The 26,155-nt window shown below is 33.5% G+C and overlaps 1 protein-coding gene across 2 annotated transcripts in view; it reads left to right on the top strand.

Annotated features, from left to right (window-relative positions):
• Oamb (Octopamine receptor in mushroom bodies) overlaps positions 1-26,155 on the top strand; it is a 530,847-nt gene that overhangs the window by 239,614 nt on the left and 265,078 nt on the right. For both annotated transcript variants that reach the window (XR_015039436.1, XM_085810703.1), the window contains exon 3: positions 4,878-4,929. The gene's annotated coding sequence lies outside the window, so the exon portion shown is untranslated. The remainder of the gene's footprint in view (positions 1-4,877; positions 4,930-26,155) is intronic.

Here is a 26,155-nt window from a genome sequence, read left to right as displayed (position 1 = left end):
TGAAAAAGACTGAGCGGAACAGCCTGAGAATTGCACAAATTATCCTGAAAGGTCATGTTGGAAACTACCATAATTATTTTACAGCTGGATTGATTTAACCCGTATTGAAATAATTGTTAATGTGTGTTTCGCATTGAGAAATTGCTGCTATTCTCATCCGTCGTCTCCTCGTGGATTTTACCTTGTGCTGACCAGAAGAATGTGCGTAAAAATAGAATAATATAAAGGTGTATAAAACAACATCTGCCTGCTGTTTACATAATGTGGAAGTATGTCCAGTACGAAAAGTGAACGATGAAATAAGGTATCAATTTTTGCTTTCGATCTGCTCTAGACGGCGCCGTTCTCGTGTTCTTCCGTTTTCATGTTCTTATTTTCTTACATTCTTATGTCTTTGTATGCTATGTTATCAATTTGATATATTTAATCCAGATAATGCTTAATTTAGTAAAACTAGTTTGAGCGAACAAGTTGTTCTCTGAAGTCCTTTTGCCATGTTAATGGGTAAGTGAAGCATTTTATTACTCTTTCTACGCAATGTACTATAGACAGTTTTCAAGCCAGCAAATATTGGGCACATGTAATTTGGATTTGATACTTGTAAGTATCCAGTTAAATAGGGATTGTCACCACAACACCACAACTACACACAACAAAAGTCAGTGTAATATATGCAAATTTTCCAGGACTACTTTAGATGATTTTTTACTACCGAAACATCCTTTTCAGCTGCCAAAATGCAAATGAACGAAATATGGTGATAAAATAAGAATAGCTAGGCAGGAATTAAGCTACTGGCGCCATCTATTGATGAAATAAGTAAACTAAAACATAATTTCCTTAAAGGCTGAAGGTAAAGATGTACTGGAATAAATGTCGTTAACTAAAACAGAAAGATTTTTTTAATGTGAAATGCCTATAGAAAATCAAATTCACCAATGGAAGATGTTTTTGAATGGAAAGTGTGATTTTCGGACCAACAGTGCTGGGCAACACATGACTTCCGTGTTTCCTCTTTCCTAATATATGCCTTATATTCTTTAACGCGAAATTTTAAGGCTCTCTTTACCAATGTAACCTGTTGTTTGACTTCTAAATTAATCGTTGTTCGGCGTGTTACTTTAACCTAAAATATAAATACTTATTAAACTACCAATAGTCATCAGTTCATTGATCTTCCACTCGGCCGTTGATGAGTGGTATCTTATGGAAGCTTTAAATCGAAAATTGTTCATTTTCAGTATAAGATCATTTTGATCTTTTATTGCCTTTGGTTACCGAGCTCCTTATTCCACTAAAACCAGATATTCGGGGAGTTGCAGTTGAAGGTAATGATAATGTTCAATTCTGAAAGCACTAATGCTGAAAGATCTGCTCAGATATTTGTCATTTCGCACTTAATTCTTGTGCTCAAGATTTTTATTACTTCTAAAATTTCTTACATTGCGCAAGGATGTAATACCAAACTTCTCTTTACTGAATTTACTATAACCATCTTGCATTATATACTCCCCTGTAAAAGATCAAATAGTCCTCCTATATTTATCTGTAAAAATTTTATCCAAAAGCAGACGTAGCAGAATTTATGCCATTAGTATTTTTACAGAAAATGTTGTCTCGATTTTTCCAACGGAATTATTATTAGCTACTGCTGTATCATTTCCTTGAACTTAAAACAGCCTTTTCCGACAAGTCTTCCATTTCTTCTGATCACATAGTCTTGCAATTCTTTTAATTAGCTAAACTATTAAATTAAAGGAAATTTCCATTTGTTGGAGGTAATGTTTTGCTTAGTAATGTAACTCGAAGTAAAACTTTCATGTTTTAATAGTATGTTGCAGCAATAAAAGACATAAACAGAGCATAAGAAGAAGCATAAACAGAACATCAGATCTAGCTTATCTTCGTCATGACGCTCAGCTTTTTCAACAAAAAAGAAAGTTAAAGAACCACCCATTACTTGTCAACCGGTAGGTTAATCACGATCCATAAGCGATAAACATTCCACAATCTGAAGACAGCAGCACTTTATTTTCGTGCCCAAACGTGGAAAAGAAAACAGTCTAGCAAGAAAAATCTCGGCATACCAAGCTTCTCCTTTAGAGCTGGAAAACTGTCAGATCTAATTGTTGCGACAGCTCGCTTCTTGGCTAAGTGATGGTCCTTGTGATTACCATTCCTTTCCTTAAACAAGTCCAACAACTTTCTCCCGCTTTCTTTCTACTGAATTTTCTCCAACACGTCCCTTTTCATTTCTTTTCTCAGCTGGTTTCCGTCCAAATGCGCTGAAGGTGGCAGTGAAGAGTTGAGGCAGTTTGCTTAACGATTTTTGCTTACGTTCCCAGGCGCCGTTGAAAAAAAATTATTTTATCTTGTGCAACACCTCTAATACATTTCAGCTATGGAACTTTCACTGTATGAACAAGGAAATAAAAATCCACAAATAAAAGCCTAAATCTGAATATTTCTTACAAAATATTTTGAATGAGCTAAACTTTAAAAAATGTGTATACAACAAAGATATTTCAAAAATTAATGTACTTTAAAATGTCTCTTGAAAGACTTCAAGCTTAAGAAATGGATTAAACAAGCTAAACTCGTAGACTACACTATTTGGCTTAAAGACTCTGCTTAGTAAATATGCAAAAGAGCTAAAATATTTATAGAAACCCATGAAAAAATATATCATTGTAAAACATAATTTCCACGTAACTGAATTAGTCAAAAACTCTAAATAGAAGTATATCCAAGGTTTATTTAGAAATTTGCATTCGAAAATCTACTTGCTTAGATCTTTCTAATTATACAAATATGGTCAAATACAATTAAATATGTAAGATTTTCAAGACAAATTTCTTTTACATCAGGCAAATATTACCTAAATATGAATTTCAAGCTACAGGTTGTAGAAAAGCTGCGATTTAAGCATTTTTTATCTGGTGACATTCAAGTTTATACTGGTCATAATATTAACTATTTCCTCAATTTTCTTTCATCGGTTAGAAAACAATTTAGTTCTAATAATTTTGAAACATTTTAGAGCCTAAAGTTTTTCCTATTGAAAAGCCGTATATTTTCTATAAACCTGCTTTCATAGTAGGCAAATTTATCTTCAATATTATTTCTTTTCTTTAGCATGGTATTGAATGATTTTCTAAATGGATATTTTGTAGAGAAGGGATATGTGCGAATGTTAGTTTTGTGCATTTTCAATTATGTGACCAAATTCAATATACTCGGAAGCTGATAGTATTTATTTCTTAAAATACAGATCAAGATTGCGTCAGAAACAGCTGCAAAACTATTTAGCCGTGAAATTCTTTTTGAACAACTGGTATGAACCATAAATCGCAATTCTGGAATTAGTTATATTTCAGACATATAATAAATATATATACAGTTCTGATTTCTATTTTTTGATATTGGGGTGTCTGAAATATTCAAATACTTAGAATAATGTTCGTAATAATGACTTTCAATGGACTTCCAGTGCATTAATATATATCAGCCAGTACGAAAATGCCTAAACTAAGGGAATGCACAAAGGTGTTTGAAACGCATAAGAATTTAAACAATGGATTGGATTGAAGTTATTGGGTTATAGCAAAGCACACAAGGGCTACAATTTATGAAAAAGGAATGCTTCTGAGGATGACTTTCTAAAAGAACTGTCTTTTATTCAACTTACTGGGTTCTACCTTAGGCGAACGGGTTAGCTGCATGGTTGAGCTTCGTGAATTTGCACAAGGAGAAAACCGTGTAACGAGTTTGTTAACTTAAATTTAAACTCAGATCAAATTACCAGGTTATGGCGGTTTTATTCCTTTGACCATTTGGATTCCAATAAAAATCACTGAATGCGATATATTAAAGCTTATCCCTATATATTTCATAGTAGCAGAAGGAAAGAAAGAAGAAATTTATGTAATTAGTGATATTATAAAGTATTTCTCCCACTTCCCTAGCGTGCCTTCGTGATGTAACGGTAGCACGCTGGGCCGGTATTCCAGAGGTCCGTGGTTCGATTCCCGGCGAATGCGGTTGCATATTTTTCATCTTTCTGCTTCCAAAAAATCCTAATGACTCTACAATATAAAAAATAGAACAATGTTTAGATATTTGGAACACTATTCAGATGTTTATATAATAAAAAAATATTGGGCTATTAGTTTTGAGAAAACATATACCGAAATATGGATACAGCCGATTTGTAGAAACAGCTGCAAAACTGGTCATTTTTGAATGGTATATAAATCTTAATAATCATTTTAGGACTTGTATTATTTAAAATAATAATTCTATGTTGCAATAGGTTTGTAGAGGGCTTTTAAAAGAAACTGGTTCGTATTCATGCAACTCAAAAGGAACAGAGAAAATCCCCCTTGCAGTTACTACTCGGCGGTTTTAACAACTTGGCCACTGCTGCATGCGTATATTCAAATAGCTTTAGACCAAGATGTGACGAAATTTGTTAAGTTCAGTAACGTTTCAGTATGAAACGTTTAAATATTTTTTCCATGTGCAAATAAAATTATAATTATATTTCTCTTCATACGAAGTTGAAACTTGAAATCTTCAATATTATTCGTTTAATTGGTATAAAAATAAGTGATGGTGATGTAGTATCCTTTCGACATTTATAAATTTTAGAAGGAAATAAAAACATATTCCTAAATAATCCCGAATAAAAGAATTTTATACAAACAAAATTATTTTTCTATTTTCAAAATTTTTTAACAAAATTATTTTATCGTATTTGAGAAAACTATTCGTTTCTGCATGATAGCTGAGCCAATATGCTATATGCTTATTAAAATTTCTTTTTGTTATGCTTAACTGAAATTATTTCTTTTTAAGCCTATATTGTATTTTTTTAGGTCATGCATATAGTTACAAAGAGCTCAAGATCTACGTTGTCGAAGCATTCACGTAAGTTCACTAAATTATATTAGTTAGAATTATCTTTTATGACTTCCCTCATTTTTTTTCTGAAATGATAAGAAATCATTTGAGTCAGTGTATTTTTTTTTATTGCGAAGAAGTAATTGATGGAAAAAAATTAAAATACAATTCTCTAACTGAAGAAATTTTATGAATAATTTTCATAAAAGCAGCTTCAAAATTGTGTTCTAGTTTACAAGTATTATTATCGATCGAAGATTCGTTTATTTCTCTTTTTCGAAGATAAAATTCATGTTCTTCTCCGCGAAATTTCAATGCTGTGTTAATTTGGCTGATATATCTTGAAACCACACTGACAAAACATGCTATACATTCCCCGAGATTTAAAGCCAGAGATGAAATCTTTAAGAATGCAATAACAAATTTTACTGATAGGTGAGCAAATGACTTGGGAGGTGAAGTTCTGAATATTCCGTGTAATTTTATAACTGATACAAGTATGAAATGGAATGGCGGTAAGGTTTGTATCAATAACCATGGGAGAAATCACTTACAATACAACCAATTTCAAGTAGTTGAATTCAGAAGAGAGCAAAGCTTCTGAAGAGCAAACTTTGGGAGCACGACTAACTTATGAGCAAAGAGAAGTAATTTTTAGCAAGCAATATGATGAAATTTATCCTCGCCCAGACGGTAACTGTGGTACCGAAGAGCTCAGGTTTGAATCCCGCAGAAGGTGCATGGGTGCTTGTAAATAATATTGTCTTTGTGGCATGAGTGGCGCTTTAACCCGCGAGCACACGCACCCATCCGACGAACACGAGAACACGCGCCGAGTATGTCATACCCGAATAAAAATATTGTAAATAAAAATTTGCCGAAAGAAATTAATCGTTTTTTTAAAAGAAATTAAAATGTAAAACCAAATTAATACTTCATTTTAGATAAAATAGGAAACAATAAGGAGAGGAAAAATTATTATAATTTTTTTAACATTGTTTACAAAATGGGGTCATATGTTCCATATATATACTTTTGCTACAATTTTCACAAATGAATCTAGTCTTTCTATCGTTTTTCTTGGAGCACTCTGTACACCTCTTGTAAGTCATTTCAGGTTTTTTGGAGGGCGATCCATTGTTAAACATGTTCATCGGTGGTCAGAGTTCGTCCAGAATCAGGAACCACAGATGCTCGTCGTCGTTCATTTTCAAAATTTTCTATTAGCTGCATCCCTAAGGCTTTGAGAAAAGTACTCATCCCGTTCACGAGTTAAATTTTCTCGTATTGAATCAATATAAATATTTGTATTATCAACTATGTGTTTTGAAATATCTTCATCGATAAGCAATGACAAGGACTCTAGAGGTGTTGAGACGTCTTTAGAATACTTTGTATTTCCAGGGAGTTTAGTTATAATATTTTTGCCCCCAATTCTAACATTAGTCCGGAATTTGTGTTCCATTTTACTCCATTTTTTCCATCAAAAAACTCATTGCTACATTCCAGAGTTTCATTTTCTGTTTCTGTATCTGAATCACTACTCTATATGGATGAATCATGATTACTAATTATATTCTTCATCATCAACATCTTCCTCTTCTTCACTAAATGAATCCTCATCAGAAAAAACTGTTTCAAGGAGATTTCTCAATCTTTTCATCTCTTCATCGTAAGGAATATACGGCTCCATGCTTACAACTCAAGAAAAACTTATACTAAAAGCTTGAAAACGAGAAGTTGCAAAGTGACTCACTGAGAAACGCCAGTACACGCGCGGGTATGACATGCCCGAACAATGCTGGTCCTAAAAAACCGTTGCACTTGCCACCTCAGGAATTTCCCCCATTTAAGTATGTCACCTTGAACTCAGCTACACCAAGTTTCATCCTTTTATGAAAGAATGGGCGAGAAATATACAAAACGAAAAATGCACATGGGTATGACATACCCGCCGCGTGTGCTCGCGGGTTAAATACGTGGCGAGCGAAAAGTCCTCTCAAGTGGCTTGGGAATGGAGGTAGGAAAAATACACCCGCCGGGAGTGCTGTCCCTCAAAATTGAAGTGGAAATAGAAGTACTACCTCCTTGAGGCTTTGACAATAATTTTTTCATGAATTGCATGGACAAGGCAACAAGAACGTGATTTAACATGGAGAGGCAAACGCGGCGAAAAAACTTACACTAAATTATAAGTGCTAAACCTAAGTTTATTGCGTTTTTATAGGAAATCTAGGGCAGGAAGGATATTTTCAGATTCAATTTCAAAGGCAAATTGCATAACTGGATCAGTCGAATTCATAACAGATAAAATTATTTATTACCATCAGAAGTGGCGAATATGTCTTCTGCGTAGCGAATCTGGAGCCAAAAAGTTATTCTTCAAATAATTTGATCAAAATAATGCATGCAAATGTCAGGAAATTATTGTATTAAGAGAATTTTGTATTGTTATTTACCTTAAACATTTTTCGGTTTGGTAGCCTTCCCACGCTAAATCATGTCACACTGCTGAGAACAAAATGTCTTCCTTTAATTCTTACGTATACCTCATTCTCAAAGTTTATTCTTCAGAATCTTTTCTTACTCTTGAACTCCATTATTTTGAAATCGGTTTTCAAAGGATTTTCTACCATAGTCATTGATAAAACAAACTTATCTAATATTATCGTTTTGTCATTACTGTTGTAAGGTTCGTTGGTTGGGTGAGGCAAGAAGGGTATTTGTCCCTTGTTGAGATAATGATGTGTATAATGATAACTTACTCCAGGATAAGCTTCAGATCTATAGCCCACTGTGACGAGAGAATGAAAACACGTGAAACCTGTTCGTCAGATGCTCACTTTCTTTATTCACAGATCCCAGTTTAGAAGATCGAAATTTATTATTTTCACAATTCTGTTATGCCACATGGCGATATGAGGCCTCATTCAGAGAATAAGAAGATCAAGACTTCCACGAAGCCCTTCGAAAGAGTTGTATCAAATGCAGATTAATAACATGTAGGTTCTCTTCATCGGGAATCAAATCGGTTGCCGGGCGAGAAACCAAGTCCGAGAAGAAAGAGTTCGGCAGAAATTTAGACTACAAATCACCCCGCCCCGAAAAAAAATGCTCACTCCGTTCATACTGTTACATACAGGGAGACAAGAAAGCTTGCACGAGAACTCCAAAAATGGCTCGATTTCACCACACACTCACTGCTTTTCTTCATACACCATTTCCATCTGCAGCTTCATAATCTCACGAGATGCACAAAATTTCCGCCTTTCATAAAGTTCCACAGTTATACTGACAGTTAAGTTTTGCAGCCAATGAAAACATTCCAGTGTCATAAGACCTTCAGTTACACAGGCAAACAAAAGTTAACTGGCTAGTTGTCTGGTGCAATCCTTTCCTCTGCTTACAGCAGAAGTTGGCGAAAAAAACCTGTCGCCAATGGAATCTGATGCAAACTCTTAGATACTGCCATTACGTTGTAAACAGTTAAACTTCAATGTGACTTCGTCACAATTAAATATTACACTATGATGTTACAAATAACAATTATAACTTATCGTCATTCCATTCCGAGCCAGGCCATTTTCTCATCTACAAGTAAAATTCGTATTTAGATACACAGGTTTCCACTTCTAACTTTAATTGTTGTGGAATCTGTAGCATAACCTATCAGTGGAGTTTCGGATACGTCGACCAAACTAAAAAAGAAAAATCGCATCTAACAACGCCAATTTTAGGTCCCAAAAGAAAAATAAACAAACCATCGATACGTAATCATGGCTGGAAACGTAAATCTAATTTTGATTTGGGTTTTGTGAAAATTATCCATAACGTTTCTGCAGATGGTGAATTACATTTCACAACCATTTCAAGCATTTTACATTTACAACATTTTTATCTTTATTTCAATTAAATCTAATCCCGCTCTTCCTAACGCTTTTAGAATTCTATACTTCTAAAATCGTAGATTTTCACATTTTATTACTATTTCTGCCAGCATATTAATGCTAACCCATGTTCATTTTGTTCCCCTCGCTTGTTTTCTGTATATAGATACATAGTATATAAATTCTGCTGAAGAAGCGGAACCTGTTTAATAGGTAGAGTGTTATTCCAAATATACGCAAAACTAAGGCTGTAGTTTTTGTCTAATTTTAAATTTTACATTAACGTGCTTTCCTTTCAATTTAACATCCGTTTAGAAATTAAGGCTTAAGTTCGGTTTGATTTCTGTTTTAAAGTTAGTAAAAATTTTCGATGATATATTTTATGCTTTCAATTCAATATTTTTTCCTTCTGTGAGTTTCTAAAATTAGATGTATGACGATAATAATTTGAATGCCAATAAAAAGTTTTCTCAGTAATTAAATATTTTTAATATATTGAACTTTCTAGAGATATATGTATAAAACATTCCGCATGAATACAGCCAGAGGCAGGCAAGATAAAATAAATAAAGCGATAAAATTAAATAAAAGAATGTGGCTGTAGGATTTTAAATTTTATGACAGGGAATTAATAGTTTATATAGAATGGTATAATTTCCTATTAAAAATTAAAAATTTTCCGACATTCATTTAATTTATTTTTAAAAAAGTAGCACTTGGCGTAGCTTAAAATGAGTATCATTGTAAATAAAAGCAATAGGCGTATAGCTAGTAATGAGAATTTGTTACATTAGCAGAAGTGGTGCATGGTGTAGGTTTTGAAGTCCCAAGCTTTTAGGTTTAAGTCAAAAGCAACATAAAATGGTTTTTTTAGCATCTACGTTAACCGAAGTAACTTCCCGAAGAACATAAAACAGAGTTTTAAGCCCAAAGTGGCAATTTGTCCAGAAGAAGGACTATTATTATTTCGTTTTAACCGCGTTTCATTTTTCAAATTATTGCCACCAAATATTACAGCCTTACACTACATTTAAATAAATTAAATAATGAAGAATCTGCATAAATGTATGTATGTTTCTTGCATTGTAAAAAAAACGACGGTACATAAAGAGATCAAATTCTGAATAACGTAGTCCTCCACTCAAATATGAGCATCTGGTAGCCCGAATTTGAAATTTCTTTTATTATCAATTTCATATTTTGTAAATCTATAAAAAATTTTTGATTAACAAACTCAACGACTGCAAAGCGAGCAATGGCAGCGTTGTGCGAAAAAAAAAAAAAAGCATTTTTATCTCCAACGCGCAAAACTGTGTATCGGAAATTCTAAAGATATGCTTATATTCTTAATATTCTAAAGATAGGCAAGAAATTATTTTGTGACATTGCTGTTGAGTTTGATGATTTAAGTGCGAATAAATGCAGCACACAAAACGTTAAAAAAAAGCCCCTTTCAGCGTAATACGAAAAAAAAAATCTGAAGGCCTTCATATTTTTTATTTTAGAGCAATACAGTTTTTGAGTATATTCTTGACGAAACAACGACTTTATATTGCAAATGGCTATTGAAATTAAAGAAAAGAGAAACATTTAGAATTCCCGGACAGTTTTGTTGTAAGGGTTTCGTGGCTGGCTGAAACTTATTAAGTATCAAATACTAAGATATTTTGCCAGCATGAGCACCTCTGTGATCCTTTGAAATTACGAATTTTACTTTAGCGATATTTGGAGCAGAATGGGAATGCAGAATAACTTACACTCATGTCCATAAATTAAGGATAATGCAAAATCAGGCAAAGGAAGAGTTAGAAGCAAAACAAATATTTTTAAAGCTTATTTATTAAACAAAAGGTAAAGAGCAAAAAAAGATGCTATGTGTTTGATATTATTAAAAAATTAGCGATTTTTTCTCCCTGGAGCAAATTACAAAAAAACTTACATGGTTAGTATGATTGTTAATACATTGTATGTCTCCCAGACGATGCAATACAGTCCGCTTAGGCATGCTGATTATCAAATTATCGATCTGATATTGGGGGATATTACACCACTCAAAAAGCAATGCTCTCCGAACTTCCGGTAGACATGTAGGAGGAGGTTGACGGGCTGCAACTCGTCGGCCAAGCATGTCCAACACGTGCTCTACTCGATTCAAGTCCGGTGAGAATGCTGGCCGGTCCAAACGTGTGATATCCTCCGACTGAAGGCATTCACTTACGATGTTTGCACGGTGAGGACGGGCGTTGTCATCCATAAACACAAATTGTGCACCCATGGCGCCCCCAAACAAACGTACATGTTGTTCCAGAAAGACGTCCCGCTAGATTTGGCTTGTCATGGTTCCAGTTTGAACATGCAGGTCAGTTCTGGAACCCATAATAATTCCACCCCAAACGATAACCGTAAACGAAACCGTAACGGTGTCGTTCAATGATGTTTTCTCGGTGGTAACGGGTACCTGGATCTCTCCATATGAAATTCTGGCGAGAATCAGACTGCAAGCTAAACCTGGACTCGTCGTAAATTATCTCACAAGCCCATTGTTGCGGTGTCCACAATACATACTCTCTACTCCAGTCTAACCACAGGCGACAGTGAGTTGCAGTTAGTGGAACGCATCGGACAGGTCTACGAGCATATAAACCAATCTGCCCTAAGCGTCTGTACACGTTCTGCCTTGAAATTGTCATACCAGTGGCTGAAGAGAGCTGACGAGACAGGTCCGAGGCTGTGCTCCGCCTGTTTCTTTTGGCAGTAACTGCTAAATACCGGTCCTCATTTAACGTTGCAACTCTGGGGCAACCTGTGCTGTAACGTCTACTCACATTACCATCATCTTGGAATCGTTGCCAAAGCCTGGAGATGACACTCTGTGTAATTCCAAATTCGTCTGATACTTCCAGTCGGGTACGCCCACATTCCAGACGGCCGATAATTCGACGACTTAAAAAATCATCCAAGTGTTATAACTATTCGGTTATTGCACTGAAATGCTTATAAAGAACCTGCGAACAATTTTACGTCTTTGCCTGTATTCCTTATATATTACTCTCTTACACTCTCGTCATTGTGACGTACCATCGGTGTCATCTGGTTACTTCCTGAAATATACATATGATTCTTGAAGATGTGTGTAGTGATTTTACAGGTGATATATTTATTTTAGAGTTCGATTTCCGCGTGACTCCGAATTATCCTTAATTTATGGACATGAATGTATTTTAGGTTTCTGATTTATTGAAAATTCAAGCTGGTCTACATGCAATAGATATTTGTCTAAATAAGCTTAATAAGTTCTTAAAAATATACATATTGTTCTGTTTTATTTATTATATTATTGATTAAAACGCAAAGTTATTTAACTCAAAAATTGCATAAATATAAATAAATATAAATAAAAGTCACTTAACGTAAAATTTGCATAAATATAAATAAATAAATAGTAAACCTGATTCTACTTAGAATGGAATGAATAATGAATCAAATTATTTAGTTTGCGTGAAGCCTGGTAATTGAAATAATGTTATGAATATGGTATTGCAGTTCTAAATTACTTCACATTTTGACTCGTAAAAAACACACTTTATAATATAACAAAATATTTGCTTACAGAGTCAAGATTATGAAACTTTCCGTATTATTCGAAGCAAAAATCATGAACAACGAAAAGAATTGATTTTTCTATTAATCATTATTTGTTTTTTGGAATTTTTTTTATTAATTTGAGCAAAGGAATATTGTAATCAAGGATAGTGAAAATTTTATTTTCATTTGGCACTTGAAGTACTCAAAGAAATTAAAAGGAGTTTTAAGTATTATGGATTAATTAAAATTCTTTAACATGCAGTAAGTGGCTTTTACAAAGAAAAACGTCACGAATTATTGTAAAGTTCATAATAAATTCTAATCCAAAAGAAATATTTTAATATGAAATAAAGTTTACATAAAATATATTCTAAAAATAAAATATACATCTTTTTTTTTTTTTTTTTTTCTAAAATGGAGAATTATTTTCATAGTAGCACAATGCAGATATTAACTGAATACATCTAAGAAAGTTTACTGAAAAATTACATAGTTTTTTTAATTAACTGTAAACTTTTCCGTTATCTTAAGAAGTTCATTTAACAGAATGTTTTATTCAGTTATTTTTTAATTAAATAAAGTTTATTTATAATAATTAAATAAAATTATCTCTTGCTTAACCTAAATGCTGCACAGTATCTATTCTGTTAAAATTTTATAACTTAGTTTACTTACCTAGTTTTTAAGAATATACCAATAGCATTAAATTTTAAATAACTATATGCTTTCTCTCAAATAATATTTAATAAAATGGCATTCAAATTTTACATATTTTTTCTTTATTTCAATCAATGGTATTTTATTATTTTTTTTTTTTTTTCAAATTTCAGAGGTCTGATGGCTTTGCACTTATTTTTGTATTGCTCCAAAGCAATATTTTGTGTTTTTGGTCGACAGAGAACAGAAGTACTCAGAATCAATTACTTCAGCAACATTTTAACAGTAATTTTTGGGAGATCCTTTTCCTTTCGATGCATTTCAATTCTTGTTCAACTGATTCTGACTTATGTTTCGTCTCATAAGTCTTAATCTAAAGACCGAAATAACTGCCCTTGTTTTTTCCTCCTTAATTCGATTAATTATCGTCTTCACAAATAAAAAGAAGTCATTGACATAGTCAATCTTAATTGAAGGTTTTCTTAAAACGATATCTTACAGAATAATAAAAATGTAATAAATACTAATGACCTTAACTTGTAGGGTTTTAATAATTAAAATAATTAAATAATCGCAATTTATAACTGTTTTTCAAATTACTCAATGGCTGAAATCTAGCTAATTAGAAATTTTGATCTTGCACTTTTTCAGATACAAAACTCTTGCTCTAAATCCACAGGTTAGCTAGGTGGGAGAAGGGTGTCATCCTATACCGACCGCATATCACCACGTTATCCTAGCCGCATTTTTGAATGTCCCTCTCCACTAGCCACACGTCTTAACTTCTAGATATTTAAACTCAAACTAATTTGCAATCTGGTAAAGAATGTCGGAAGAAATGTAAAATATATACGTGAATTAAGAAAAAAATTGCCTATTGGCTAAACTAAACATTATAACCTAAATCGAAAGAGTACGATTTAAAGCCGGTTATGGAAAATGTATAAAATAGCTGCGTAGGACACAAGGAAGTTAAAAGCTTCTATAGTAAAATCACGTACCGTATTTGACGGCATATAAGACGCAATTTTTTCCCTAAATTTGGTCTCAAAAAAGTTACCTGCGTCTTATACGTGAAGGACACAGGTTAACTTTCAATACTGAATGCTATTTTTAGCCCGGATAACGGTCTAGACACATATAACCTTTTCTACATCTACATGTGTGTGGCCTTCTAAATAAGGGTGCGTCTTATATGCCAGTGCGTCTTATATGCCGTCAAATACGGTAATTAAAGTAAAGTTCAAAACTCTAATTGCTTGGGTTCGAAAGATATATCTAGTACAACATCTATTTAAACTCAGAAATCATTACGAAAATAATTGGCGAAATGATATAATTCATCTCGAACGTTGATTAAAAAATTCATTAGTGCAAACACATTTAGAAATGTTATAAAAATGTTAACTTACATACATTGTTTATACTATATATTATGTTATAAAAGTGTTAACTTACATATATTGTTTACAGTTTCAAAGTTCTTTCATTTTAAGTTGGTCTACGTTTTATGAAGTGTGTTTAGATTGTTCTTAATTTTTTTGTAGTTCCCGCTTATTGCCCGATCCACATATATTGAATTAATATTCCTATTAATAATTATTTAATTGAACTCAACAGAACAAACTACGTTTAATGTGCACCTTTATCATTTCTATTTAAGCTTCGAAAAAATAACTGCTAAATCTAACTGCACTCTTCAAAAGTTGCAATAAGAATAAAAACAAGGTAAAATTACTAATTTCAGATTATTTATGCCGTCACCCTTCAGCTTTCAGTTCAATTAAAAAAAAGGCATTATTATTCGAATGGTCCAATAGGAATTATAGAAAATTCCTTGCAACGAAATACGCAAACTATAAGTTTGCTTTTCTTTAAGATTCAGTTTTATCAGTCATACAAGATATGTAAAAGCGATTATGTGGCACGATGTTTCAAATTTAATGGCCGAGGAGATAAAAGGAAAGAAACGTTTGTGGAAAATAGTATGTATTTGACTGATTACTGGAAGTTACTAAGTAACTGAGAGTACACATCTGAATATTATAGCGTCTCTGCATGTGCAAATGTTACTGTTTTGCGGGCTGTATTTTTTTAAGTGTATAACTGATCAAATATTCACAAAAGGTTCTATTATTGACTGCAGCTATAGGCAATTATTAAAAAGCCCATTTCTTCTGAAATCTCATATTTATTAAATAAGTTTTTAATAGTACTTCATGTAGGATGGAACTGCTCACCATCGAATTGAAGATATTTTTCATTGAACTGCTTAGAAAAACATTCAGTGAAATATTGGATTGTTTCAATTACGGCAAACCACGGGAATACTATTTGCCAGAGTGAGGCCTTCGTAAAGGAGAAATTCGATAAATTAGTACTGAATTAGGCGTTGAACATTAATAAGAAATGATATCGAATATCTCATGTATAAGCGCACCAACGGCCGAACGGTAAATCCCTGAACCCTGGTAGTTTAGTCCGAGGATTGAATTCCGCGAACGGGCTGGCTGCATGGGCGTTTTCGTGGTTTTTCTCCATGTATAACTTGTTAATACGAGCCAGTTTCCTTTAGAAGGTCCTCCACGAAGGCATCCCTCCCTTCCAGGGTCTTAGAGCGGAAACTTAAATAAAAATAATAATAATAATAATAATAGCTCACGTTTATCCCATATTTTAATCCTTATGATTATTTATTTTGGGTCTGTAATGAATGCAGTGTTAACAAAGATTCTTCAGTATGATTTTATTTACAAAATTCTGAAAGCTGACATGAAATTCTGAAAGCTGTATGTTTAAGATTTTAAGGTTTCTTAAGAACTCTTTCATACATACGCTATTTTACTCCGAATAACAGAAATGCGTCCCTCAAATAAACTTTACATGTGTGAAATATAATACCGTTATTCAGAAAACTAACATAACATAATTCTTAACCACAGAAAACACCTTTCCATAGGACTACTAACTTGAGCTCTTTTATCCTACTTTTAAAGGATTCCAAAATTTAAAAATAAAAACAAGGTACATACAAAGGCATCTTTTGAAGAAGAAAATGAATATATCTCTTTTATATATAAAGAATATTTCTGCGCTAGTAGTAAAAATATTTTTGAATTTCTTAGACTTGTTTCCTTGCAGATGGTAAAATTTTTCTTCCATCCTAAATTCCATTGTAAGAATTCTCTATTCGAAAGAGTTTTAGAAAAGCCGGAGTTAGGTTCTTTGCCTGTGTAGCCTATGGATTTAAAATAAGTTTTCCAGACAATGCCTTCGTTTTCATAAAATTTTCAATAATGTCTCATATGAAAATTCAAAAATAAATTATATGGATCCTTTCATTTCAATATGTTGTTAGAACATCTTATTTATGATAACAAAGATTTTTTCGTAATATTGTAATTATATTGCTAAAACAATGTCTGAGATTGCATAATTTAATAAGCTACAGTTGTCAAATAGGCTATTAAAGAGTTTACTAAAGAGTATTACACCACTACTAAAATTCCTTGCGTTTAATACTCTAATAATATATACTATAATCATCATATAATCATGTTACAATATAATACTATAATCATCATATAATCATGTCTGAGACTTCTTTCTTTTCGCCATCAACCGAACAGCTGGCCCACTGGGTTAGGCGCTTTTCAGCCTGTTGGATCCCGTTCGGTAGAATTAAAAATAAATGCATAAATAAATATAATTAAAGTGCTTAGTACTGTGTCCTCCTGCAATTGACCAGGCTAAACAAGTAACATTTAAATAAGGACCAGAACATGAAGATAAGGTGCATGATGGGGACTGCTGAGACTAAGGGGAACACTTATTATGGTACATGTTAGGCATACAGTTATACAGTTAGTATGGTACATGTTAGACATACAATATTATGGTACATGTTAGGTATACAGTTCTATTAAGGATATGCTATATAATCAGGTACAGAAGTAAAAAAGAACAAATATATTACAAATTCTGGGATTCATTAAAAGAGTTCTGGATTAATAATAAAATTAAATATAATTAAAAACAAAACAAAAAAACAAGACATTAATAAATTAATATATGTACAGAGCGGGATGCTGACGACACGGTGTCTAAGGAAAGAAATCACTCCAGGCTGTCAGCAATGCTTTTAGCAATGGTAGTGCAGTCTCTAATGCGTCTCAGCGCATATTTATTCTTAATTGTATTCTTGAACCATGCCGGAATATTGATTGCATCTGGTGTTTTTAAATGTGAATTCACTAATTCGCTGTGTGCGGGCAATCAAACAGATAGTGATCTGGATCACCATTATTGCCACAAATACATTGGTCACTGTCTCTTAGGCGAAATCTGTGAAGATAAGACATATATGGGCCATGCCCTGTCAAATACTGTTTGAGGTGCGAAGAGCTGCTATTTAAATTCTGGTTAACCTTTGGTTAGAAATTATACAGTCTTCTTCCTGTAGTGCTTGTCTCCCAGTAGTTTTGCCATTGCCTCATTAGTTCACCTTTTAGAGTGGTTTTCAGATATGAGTGCGGAAGGGGCACACTGATGCTACTCACGTGAGGTTCATTGGCTGCGCCTTTCGCAATCATATCTTCTGCTTCATTTGCTTTGATCCCCGTATGGGCTGGAACCTATTGAAGCTTGGGCCTTAGCCTTGCAGGAATCGAATTTAATACGTTTGTATGCCTCTGACAATCGAATGTCTACTGCGGCCGCTCTGGATGGCCTGCAAGCTTGACATTGAATCTGTGTATATTACTTTATACCTGCCATTGGTAACAGTAAAGTCCAGAGCTGACTTTAGGGCTGTAAGTTCTGCCTGAAACTCCAAGTTACTGGGAGGAAGCTTCTTAGTCAGGAATAGATTATGTGGTCACCGTCCCTTGCACACCAGGCACTGCCAGCCCCGAGTTCTCCTTTGGAGCCATCAGTATCAGTTAGACGGCTGGGGATTGTAATACAGTTGAAGGATTACAGCTTGCTTCTATAGGATTACAGCTTGTTTCTATGTCGAAGTCTGCAGGGTGGCAAGGAGAGTGGGCAATGTGATTCTCGTAGTCCGAGGATACATAAGGCTTACTCCAAATAGTAGCGTCTTGTTTTAGTCTGATCACTCTCACCACAACATTCTCGCTCTGCACTATCACGTGCAGGTGCGGAAAAGACCTGCCAATACATTTAATGCAGTTGTTAGAGAGGTACGTAATCCTCTGCAGATGCCCAGAAGAAATGGTGTTTGCGCGGAGTTCAATGTATGTTGCATGTTAATCGTGACTTTGACGCTCCATATGGAAACGCCATGAAGACTGAAACACTCAGCCATGAAATGCTCAGCGACTGTGGCACACCATATCTTGAGCATCTGCGAGGAGACACCCCAGCTAGCAGCAACTGTTCTTCGCATTGTATTAGACAATTTATGCAGCCTTTCTTTAAGATACTTGATGGGAGGGAACCAGAAGAATATGTCGTCTATAATCACACCCAAGTATGTCTCACTAATTTTATGTTTCTGCCATGAAGGTTTACGCATGGGGTACGTTCGTGCCTCTTTCATGGGCTAATCAGCATTCCTTTTGTTTTTGTTCCTGAAATTGTGAGCTTATGTTCACTGAACCAGCAGATTGCTTTGTTCTAAAGCTTTTTTGGGATTACCCTCGTAACTTTTACACCTGTGACCGTTTGAAATAAGCAAGAAAGGGAGAGTATTTCTGATGTTTCATTATCAGTAAACAAATTGAGCGCGGTATCTGCTACCAGGCTCACACAGAAGTGGACCTGGGCAGGAGACCTGCGGGCAGCCTTTCGTCACCTTTTGCATGTAGACGCCTACATCCGTTGTAGCTTGAATTCGTCTTTCGCTCAGACTTTATTTCAGACTCAGACTCAGAACTTTACTCAGACTCAGAACTTTATTTGATTTGATCTACAGCTACCGTAGATCAAATGAAATAAAGTTTTGCGGCAATTGATATCTTTGAGACATTTCAAAACATCCTGCCACCACAACGAATCGAAGACACCTTAAATGTCTATGCTGATGAGAACAGTATGCAGTCTATTCTGCTTGTTTTATGCTGAAGTACCGTGTTCCATAGGTGATTCAGTGCATGATCCACTGACTTTCCTGCTATAAAGCCATATTGCTTAGTATTCATGAGTTTATTAGCATGAATGTAAAAATTCAGTCTTTGAAGTACTATTCCTTCGAGTATTTTTTCCATGGATGGAAGCAGGCAGATGGGCCTATACGAAGCAGTTTCGTTTGGATCTTTATTTCCCTTTAGGCAAAGGGCAACTTCTTCTATTTTTGTGCCTTCTGGAAAGTGGCGAATTCTCCAGCACGTCTGTAAATAGGAGAAAAGTATTGCTGGATGCATGTTATGCATAGTTCTGAGAATGCAGTTATCAAGCCCATCTGGACCTAGGGGTTTACTCGAATTGAGTTTTTTAAAGAAGGAAGAAGGAGCAGATGGACTGCACTGCAGCTTGTCCAAAGCGGAGAAAGTAAGTGCGTTATGTTTAGAGTAAAATTTTAATTCATACTTAGTTTTGGTTCTCAGTGTATATTGATTGGATAATTAATATTGCTGTAAAATTACTATTGGCTGTTTGCGTTTACGCTGCTAATTTAATCTTTTACACATTCCTTATTTTTCCTAAACACACACACACACACACACACACACATATATATATATATATATATACTGCATATTCGTGGAATTTCCATTTGAATTCATTGTCATTCGTAACAGTTTAGGTTAAAAAATGTAAGCGTGCTAAGGCACCTCCAGTTATTTTGATTGAGGAAACCAAATAAATAATAGCTAAGTGTCTTGTTCAGAATGATGTCGTGCGTTAAAAAATACATTTCCATCTTTCAGTATGTTCTGTTCAGAGATTATGAATGTATACACAAGAGGATCACTTCTTATGATTGCTAAGTAAATATTTGTTCAGACAAAGACAGTCTAAATTCAGAAAAAAAGGAAAGAAAAAGAAAAAGAAAAGATGAAATTTGTCCCTGGGTATACAAACTATTACTGTCATAACATCCGCCGCATAATTTAAAGATTTATCCCATCTCATACTTTCTCTTAAAAAATAAGATCTTCGGAAAACGGAAGAGAGGAAATGCAATTACTGATATCTACGGCATTGGATAGAAATCCCTAGGAGAAAAGTTTAAAAAAATATATAATTAACTGAAATCCCGAGAGTGATATGTTATATCGAATTTATTAAAAATGCTTCAACTTACAGGAAACAGAAATCAATATCTGCTCTGCAAATGTTACTAAAAGGTAAGTAGAAGCGCTTTTTCCTCCTCTTAGATTATCTGTAGTAATTTTATAGGCAGATATTTTCTGTTTTATCTATAAATTATTCATAGAAAAATTGATGGAAATATTACCTAGTTTCTTTTTCTTTTTATAGACTCTTGGATTTTAAATCTCATATTGCATTTATTTCTAGAGATTCTAATCTTATTTGGAGAAAATTAAAATTTTTCTTATAATGAAATGTAATTTCGTAAATATTTAATGACAGCATACCGAAAAAACACGATATTAGTTACCGTGAAATGAAACATTATACAAATAATTTTATTTTTGTAGAAGAAAATCAATTGTTACGTCTAGTAATTTGAAATTTTATTTTTAGATTTCACAAGCTAATTAACAGTTATCTAATTTATCCTTAAGGATATCCAAAAATAAACGGAATGACAACACTGGAAACAAGCATTTCGCTATTATGGGGGTACAACTAGGCTCTTTGAGCTTTGAATTTCCTGTGTCTGTTACCAGAAGGCATTAGTCGAAGTAGAGTGGATCATCTTCGACGCTGTTTTGTAAATTTTTATTGCTGGCTGCTTTCTGCTATTTTTGCCATGCATCACCGTAAAAAACAAAGAATACGAGCGGTTTTTCCCCCCTCAAATATTTTTTGATGAGATTACATTCCTACTTCGGCAAACCTTTAAAGATGACGCCTGTTGTAGGCGTCTATTAACTATTAATATACGATTTGTTTTACAGATACTAAAATAGCGGTTTTTCAGCTAAAAAGTGCTAAAGCAAAGAATATGTATTCGTAAAAGAAGGAAAACGTTTCCGCAACAGAGGTGGCTCCGTCCCAACGTAGCGAGGAACAGCTGCGCATGCGCGAAATATCTGTCGCCCAAGCGCCAAAGTTCGGAGCCGGCATCGAAGGTCACGCTTATAAAACGAATATCGTTTTAATTTTTTTTTAAGGAAAAGAAAATACTTTTTCGCGCAAGTAAATTAATTTATGGATTAGTTATACTGATAAAAAAAAGTACGAAAATCCAAATTTAAATTATCGCGAAAAGTCAAAGATCGTTTTTTTTCCTCGCTTTCTAGCGGCGTGGTTTACATTACATCTATAGAACCTTTCCTTCTTTATATAGACGTTCTTTGGTTACAGTTCAACAATGATTCTGCCTCAAAATTTTCGCCTGCGATCATTTGACAACCTTGCCCTCAACAGGGTCATTGTAATTCCTATCACAGTCAGGGGTATCATATGCTTTCATAAGACTGGAAATTTCTTACAAGGTCTTTGTCACATGGACATTTCTGTCTTCATATATATCCGGAGCTACTTTTTAATAAAGTGATTTTTTTTATCTTTTTGACCTTTTCATTGTTTTGCTCACTTTCCCATACTTTTGCATTTCGAGGCTCTTATGGTACAGTATGATATAGGTCAATGTGAAACGCATCTGCACGACGTCACATTCGAAAAAGTGACTTGTCCTTAAAATTTGCACATCATTGTTATAATAGACATTATTACGTTAGCGTTTTGCAGCGTTGAAGTAAATCAGTTTGTAGAAAAAGACCTGAAATTCGGCGAGACAGTTCATTGTTTCTTCGTCACTCAGCGCACCTACTCACGATGATGCTGTTCTTGGATTTTGTGCCAAAAATTCAAGAAATATGACTTTGTGAACTTCTTAGTTAGCTGATACAATCTGCGTGACTTTTCGTAGTACACTACAACAGCAAAAATTCACTGCGTCTTCCAGGAGATAAGTTAAAGCAACAGTAAAATGTGTTTCGATAATTAGAAAAACCTTTGACAAAAGTTGCTGTCTGAGATGATTATTTTGCAAAGGATACAATAAATATTGTCCAATAAATGAACACGGAACCGGATATTTGAAAGCTAAATTTAGGCACTTATGTTCATATCTATTGAAAACACGTACGAACAACATATTCATTTACAGATTTAAGAAACTACTCATTCTATTATGACGTTCGTTATAGCTTCTCTATAAAACGTCAACGCGAAACTTAAGTACTTAAAGTATGAATTTTCCCAAGGCAAAATTCTATTATAAGGTTTGGTTCAGACCTTATGTTCACGCGAATAAAAGACAACTAGTAAGGACTAAAGCAAATTCAAGTAGCTCTAGACCTGGGTGAAAATAGTACGAAGTTCAGCAATCGCTGTCAAAAGCTCTCTCTTAATTTCAGTATCTGCGTTTTTATACTATTTACATCCGGGTAGGAAATGACAAAAATAAAATTTTAAAAAAAGATAATGGTTTGGTAATTATAATCTTACAAAATGAAATTTCATATTCTGGAATCAAGCCCGATAATTTTGATCGTATAAGAAATATTACAAATATTCGGATAAGTAACTGAAAAAACTGCTGTCACAGTATAACTTGAATTAATGGCATGTATGTCTTTACATTAACAGTATCATTAACAGGGTCACCACAGTAACAATGTCGTTAAAATATTAGGTTTTTAGCTCCCGTCTTGGTATTCTTTGCATTTATTTGGAAACTAGCGGAAACATTCTATAAATTACTGATTATTTGAGCAACTTTCATACTTTCTTTACTCTGATTTTAATTTAAGTTCAACCATTCGTGATTATTATCTCTGAATCAAGCTCAGAGGAGTAATGGTGAAATTGTATCAATTCCAGACATTCTAATAATGCATTAATCACAGATTCAATATTAACCACATTAAAATTGGCTTTTATTTCAGTTTTTAAATACAATTCTATTTTAGTAAAAGAAAATTTTACAAAATTGCCTTCTTTTTCCAGACAAGGAAATGTATTTAAAGTTATTTTCCACTGTTTTGAACTTTGAAGCTCTGGCAAATTCTGCAGGCTCCTAGTAATTTGTCATTGTGATACTCATATAATGCTTAAACTGCATAGGAAATATAGGTTTTTTTTTTCATCAGATATAATCGCATTTTTTCTCCGAATTTTATTATTCAGTGCAGTATTATTTAACATTTATCTTTTCATAATTTTATCATTTATATTCCTTGTTCTAAATAAGAGACAATCGCTATTAAATTAAGATTTTCCAGCATTTATTATGCAGAATAATTTTGCTTAATGGAAAGTTATGCTCGAAAGTTTAAGAAAATTCTATAAAGCACCAAGGATGCAAATTTAGTGATTTTTCTAATTTTTAAATTAGATTAAAGCATATTTAAATATTTTCTTTAAAAATCGTATTTGCTAGATTATTAAGTTTTAACACCTCATTAATTTTGTAGTTATCAATCAATTACCTGCAGTATTATATTAATATTTTAATTATTATCAAATCCGCATATTTCTCTTCTCTTTTTCAATAGCTGAGTTCAATAACTTAAATTTTTTTATACAAGAAATGAACTTAACTTCTGAACAAAATAAGAACTGATTCTCAAAGAAGCAAACTAACTACATTACTCTGATATTAAAAATTGCGATCATTTTCACATTCGACCAAATATATCATAACTAATGGACAAATTTTGATGAAATTTGGTGTGGAGACAATTTTTTATAAAACAAAATCTTATACCGAGAAACATTTATGAGACACACATAGGATCATGGCGTAAGAACGTCTAAAACGCAGGTTATAAGACCGAACAAGCATGAAGTCTGATAAATGGTACGGTCTTTTTTAGCAATTACTCGTAACTATGATACTGGTAAGGAGACACTTCATGATTCTGTATGGCAGCCGATTTCACTCCTGCAAAAACTCTGCTTTCATTTCGTGGGGGGGGGGGGTTCTAAGAGGCTAAAGGACAGTTGCAGTGGCCTCCCCAAGAGCCAATACTAGATATGACCTATTAAGTCGTGTTAGGTTGGCCAGTCCATACACATAATATCCTCACATTCCAGAAAATGATCCTTTAGATTAGCCTTATGTGGATGAACATTGTCGCCTATAAAAATAAAATGAGGGTGAAGTAACACCGTAGAGAGCGAACATAAGGTTCGAAGATCTCTTCCCCTCGAAGCTGTTACAGATTCTCTGTTAAAGACACAGGTTTATGCCCCCGTCGAAAATTATGTTCGCCTGTACCATCAAACCTCTGTTGTCATATTACTCCCCTTCACGAACCTTGAAGGACAGATAGCGACATATCGCAACATTAATGTCATTTAATGTACTAAATAGATGCTTAATATAATGAAGATGAAATGGAGGCATGTTCTTTTAGAATCATTTACCTTATGTTAGCTTACCTAATAAGATATTGTCTGCCTCTTTTTCGCATGCTTTCGTGGTGTAATTGGGAATATATTAAACGCGTGTTCGATAGGTCCAGGGTTCGAGTCCCGGAGAGGGCACTGTACACTTTTCACGTCTCCTGCTTCAAAAACACCTAATGACTATCCAAGTGGCGGCCGAACTAAAAGATTCAGGGCGATAATTCGTCACAACCAGGACATAACGACTGTGACCCCTGATCTCCAGTCGCCGTTTGACTGATGTTGTATATAAACTATTTCCTTCCTCCTTTCTCCATGATTAATGGTGCAATTGAATGCATACTTGACGCGTATTCGAGACTTCCAAAGTTCGAGTCCCTGCATATTTTTCACATCTTCTGCTGAAAGAAAAAAAAAAAAAAAAAACAATTATTCTACAATCTGAATATTCCTGGTTTAAATTAAACATTAATTATATTAATTTCCAAATTAAATAAAATAAAAATATCTTAAATGCAGATTCTGAAAGCCAGATCTCGCTAAATCATAGTGGTAATAATTTCTGTAGTTGGGAAAGTATTGAAAAAACATAAGCATTAGGTTACTGCATATCACTATAATACATTGTCTGGAAGAATGACTGGCCAGCAAGTTGCTTGAACTTGTTCATTAAAATCGTGTTATAATTTTAACTATGTGTCTGCGTTTTGATGAAACCATGACGAAACGATCATACAAAGTGATATCATTAGTCTTAGTTTCTTCTTTAATCCGATGAGTTTTACTTTAAGATAACCGAAAATAGAGTAAATTTGTTTCGTTTTCTTTGAAAGGCGGATAAGGTCGGTGTAATGTTTGACATGTGAATAGTATTAAATAAAATCTGAGACTTCGTATTTGATACCATTATGGGTATATATATATATATATGTGTGTGTGTGTGTGTGTATAGATAGATAGATAGATAGATATAGATATAGATTATTATTATAATTTATAATAAGAAAACTTTCCATATACCATCTCCAAGGAACACAAATTAAATTAAAAGCATCAATGAAAAAATGTTTAGAATTTAAATTAGAATTTTAAATAATTTCAACTTCTTGTTTAAAAAATCTGCTAAGAAAAATCTTTTAAAGCAAAAATACCAAAAACAAAAGTAAATTTTAAATATTAAAAAAGTAGCCATTGTCATTGATCGCAGAATAATCGACTTATCAAGGGATAAACCAATCTACCATCCATTAACAACGAAATGAAGAGAGAGAGTTTTTCATCTTACTTCCAAGTGAGCATCAAATTATTTGCTAGATTCAAACAATGAGTCATAATTAATAATCAATCCAAATATAGACATTAGTCCATTTAAGCCAATAGAATCTTGTTAAACAAAATCGCAAATAATCTTAACATTAAAGTTCTCAATTAGCTCAATAAGAACTGAATTAATCTGAACGAGATGCTTACTTCTGAAGACATATCCCCTACACTCTCATTTTCAAATTCAAAAACAGAAATAAACATATTAGAATATTAAAAATTGATTCAAAATCATAACAAGATAAAAAATGATACTATCTTAAAATTATAGATATAGATATACACACATT

The sequence above is a fragment of the Stegodyphus dumicola genome, chromosome 2 (assembly GCF_044657685.1).
Source record: "Stegodyphus dumicola isolate Sdum_Otavi_A_Nest chromosome 2, ASM4465768v1".
NCBI lineage: Eukaryota > Metazoa > Arthropoda > Arachnida > Araneae > Eresidae > Stegodyphus > Stegodyphus dumicola.
This window is presented reverse-complemented; position numbering and strand designations above follow the sequence as displayed.